The sequence below is a fragment of the Triticum urartu genome, unplaced genomic scaffold (assembly GCF_003073215.2).
Source record: "Triticum urartu cultivar G1812 unplaced genomic scaffold, Tu2.1 TuUngrouped_contig_6515, whole genome shotgun sequence".
In the NCBI taxonomy this organism is placed as follows: domain Eukaryota; kingdom Viridiplantae; phylum Streptophyta; class Magnoliopsida; order Poales; family Poaceae; genus Triticum; species Triticum urartu.
This window is the reverse complement of record NW_024117282.1, coordinates 1-4,224: the sequence shown is the minus strand read 5'-3', so window position 1 is coordinate 4,224 and position 4,224 is coordinate 1. Positions and strand designations below refer to the sequence as shown.

The 4,224-nt window shown below is 47.6% G+C and overlaps 1 pseudogene; it reads right to left on the bottom strand.

Moving 5' to 3' along the window:
- Positions 1–564: 564 nt before the first annotated feature.
- LOC125530720 lies at positions 565–1,693 on the bottom strand (annotated as a pseudogene).
- Positions 1,694–4,224: the final 2,531 nt, after the last annotated feature.

Sequence of the window (4,224 nt, the reverse complement as noted above, 5' to 3'; positions counted from 1 at the left end):
GTAACCTAATGTAGTTGTACACCTGTACTCCACATTTTGCCTTATTCCCTTTGCACTTTTTAGACCCGCCTCAACGCTTTCCTTTGTTGCAAAACCAATATGGACCTTTTTCACGGGCTTTTTTCTAAGTAATGGAGCCGGGGAAGCCCCACCTATTTTTTCTAGAAAAAAATCAAAGCTTTTTCCGTATACAAACTTGGAATCACAAAGCTACTCATATCTTTGTTAAGCAAGGTAGGTGAGTACTTCAGTCCATCAAAAACCTGGCTACACGTGGAGCAGAAACTGCACAAGCTTTAAGTCATTACAAAACCGTAACAAAAACTACACAACAAATCCAGTTCGATACTAGTCATGCATGATGCATCCCATCAAATACAAGACACAAGTATCACCTACCACTTCGCATTCTGATTGCAAAATGAATATGAATATAGATACATTGTTTTGCCCTTAGCCCCTGAGACATACATGCAACCATAGACCATAGTACCGTACAATGAAATAGGTAAGAACGTAGATACCAAATTATTGGATTAGATGCAATGATCATGAGCCACACTACTAAATTGTCATGATAATATCTTTGACCGCTTTCAGCTCGGCCGGCAGGAAGCTAGCAGCCAGCTCTCTGAGAACAGACGGGAAGCTATTCTTCAGATGCTTGTAACCATCACTTGCCATCATCGCCTCCAAATTGGAAGGAGAAACAAGGAACTCAAAGCAAGCATCTTTGACTCTATAAGAGCCGTGCTGCTCAGCTAGAGCCAAAGTGGTCGCCACGATATTAGAGTCGATGAGGTTGCACAACTTCTCTTCACATATCAGCTTCAGTCTCTCAATGTTGTACCTGTCAGCTGCAACAAGTAGATGGCTAGCCATCACCGCGTCTCTCCGTGTTTCACCCCCACTACTCGTCTCAGGAACGGGCAGTGAGTCGGTGTATATGAAGTGGAGCAATGATTTGAATACATCACTTTCCATATCACTGATTTCAATTGGACTACCGCCTTTCTCCTTCAGGGCGCCAAAGAGCTCCGCTCTAAAGATGGATGACCGAGCGGCGAGTATGGACCTATGAGCCAAGAAACTCACCTCGCCGACATGAAAGGTCACGTCCGCTCCATCTTTGCTCTCTAGGAGGAGGTCACCGAGATGCTGATGCAAGTTGCTTGGAGGAATCGCAATAACCCGATTACCTCTATGGATATACTTCCCGACGGTAACATCACACCTGATGCTGAAACTGTCGTGCTTTAGATACGCCGCTCCCTCAAGATCAGCCTTCTTGATAAAACTACTAAAACCCCTGCTTGAACGTTTGCTATTGAAGATGTGTTCGGACGTGTTCTTGCTTTTCGATGCCACCGGTTCCCCTTCCCTGTCAAGCAGACTGAACCCCTTCCCTGTCAAGCAGACTGAATCTAAATTTTGCCTTCACATCCTTGGAACCAGCGGGGGCAAGAGCTAGAAAAACGGATATGAAGCCGGCTTCATACTTTTCGGTGTCGGAGCCGTTTGGGTAGTACTCCACAACCCAGTCGTTACCTCCAACAGTGAAAGGGGTAGATTTCACGTAGTTGCCATGCTGAATTTGCCCTTTGATTCTTGAGTATCCGTCTATCTTGATCACATATGAACTTTCCTCGGATGACGCTACAACAGCAGCAGGAAGATCGCACAGCTCCGCCATTGTCGTGGTGAGCTAGGTAGTGTCGAGCCCAATCAAGGGTCGGGACTCGGGACCGAGCTGGAGTCGAGCTGGACGGGAATGGGAAGCGCGTCAGCGAGTTGCCGTCGAGTGCTGGAACTAAGCCGTGAATACCTCATGACATGCGGCTTAGGCCATATTTGGTTCGGCTGTGGATTTCTAAAAGCAACTGTGGAAAATCTGCTGTGAAAAAGATGTAGGTCATTTGATGAACCAGCTGATACAGCCTTTTCAGATTTTGTCCTGCAACAGAATCAGATTTTGGAAAGCACGTCCTGGGCTGCTTCCGCTTTTGGTTCAAATTTTGGCAGCGGATTTCTGAAATCGGAATCTGCTGGATTCGCCCTTTGGTTCAGATTCTGCTGCGCGGCAGCGGAATCCGTCGATAAAAGCTGAACCAAACAGGGCCTTAGACAAGGGAAGGGAGGGATGGAGTTGCCGCAGCTGTCGTGGCCTGGTTTCAAGTTTATTTTGTGGTTCAGCGTGTATAGTAGCGATTATTAATAGAGACCTTTTACGGTGCATCAGATCAATATTGACCGTTCATATTTTCGTTTGGACGATCCAGATATGGAAATACTACCACAGATTTTCGATAGTATATTTTCTTATCAGAGGTAGTTTCGGTAGTTCGCTGTTTACCAAAAACGCGGGCTGGTTTCCTCAGAAAACGAATGAAGGGCATTTGTGGAATTTCACGTATTCATCTTTTTTTTCATTAGCCATCGCCGTCTGCTCCCTGAGGGAAATGAGGCCGACTGTTTAGGCAGACCTTGAATGAGAAAAAAAATCCCAATCGAACGCTGGCCGCGGTAGGGCGAGAGGACGATGACGAGCCCCGGTCGCCGTGACGGCCCTTCGCGCAGTCAGTGCGGGCGCTAGGGTTTGGTGCCCCGCCTTCGGCCAGATGAGCGGGCGCTGCGGCGTTGCCCCCATGGTGTCACAGTCATCGTCAGCGAGATGGCCCTGCCATTCGTGTTCTGGAGCTGGTGGCTAAGGGGGAGGGGGGAGGGGGACGAAGGCGAGACGTTGCTGCAGCGGCATGCCCCATCGCCGTGACGGCCCTGCGCGTCGCCGAGTTGGAGTTCCACTAAGGTACTAGCTTCGTACAGATCTCACTTATCGATTGATTTGATTTGCCGCATTGGATGATATTTGGGTCTGTAATTTGGGTTTGTAATTTGGGTTTGTAGTCGTTGAAATTGCACATCTATAGAAGCTGAAATCATTGTTATTATTATGGTGAGGAATCATGATACAAGTTGTTTTTCTGGTCGGTGGCTGTGGTCGGCGGCTAAATGTCCCCGCCGTTCGTGTTCCCCTCCTAAGCTGCAGGATGTGGAGTGGGTCACCGAGGGGGAGGACTAAGGCGAGACGTTGCCAGCATGCCCCGTCCCCGTCAAGGCCCTACACGCCGACCAGTGTCGTACAGATCTGTCGTGGCCGATGCAGGTACTCGCATCCGACCCATCGATCCATTGGCCCCCATTTCTTTCCTCTATTTCGTAAGCTAGCTTCTCCATCATCTCTGGCCCAGGCACCACCACTTGCTAGCTGTGTCTGTACCAAGGCTTATTCTGAAATTGGACCGAGGCTTATTCTGAAATCGCCGGATACAAGACCAACCTCAAACACGACTGTGCTACGGTGATGGTTCAGCCCCACAAATGGAACAAACGGCAACCTATATTTGTTTGACCGGTATGTGCTATCAAACACCACCACACCACCAAATGCAACATAGTCCAAGCGAGATTGGGCGTCTGCCTAGAATATGTTCTGCAGATGCCCATCATTGTCTGTGGTGTATCTGTAAAAAAATCTGGGTCTTTCATCTGTTGTGTTGTCATGTAGTTCAGCATAAACTGAACATCGCTACCTTCTATCTTTTTCTTCTTCTCCAATGCAACATGGTTATACAGATCACGAGATATAAATCCAGCCTTGCCGAAACCACCAGCCTGCTTCTCCATCACATCCATTATATGATGTGTGTGAAGTCCACCAACCGAGTACTCAATGACATCCGCCTTCTGTGGGTCGTTCAGGCCACGATGAGACCACAGGAAAGGTGACAACTCAGGATTTATGAATGGATGGCTATATTGGTCAACAAAATTCTTTACAAACCACAACCCAGTGCTTGCTTGAATCTCAACCTGCAAAAGAGCAGGACAACCACACCGAGAGAGTGCCCTTGGCGTCCTTTTCTTGTCGGTTTCATCAAAGTGCTTTACGTCACGATATCCTTGTTTGCAGCACACAAACATCCTCCGGTATGCATTTTCCTTGTTTCCCTTATATTTCAGATCGCCCTTTCTAACACCAAACCCTTTGCTCTTCGCATACGCTAAGTAGAACTTGTACGCTTCGTTCTCACTTTTAAATGTCTGCCTGACCATCGAGCCGTACTCCATAAATTCATCTATCGAGATGCCTTCACCAGCCATGCCGATATCCTGCCATAAGAAACAGCAAAACCTGTTACATATTTACATGAAAGAAAATACGCT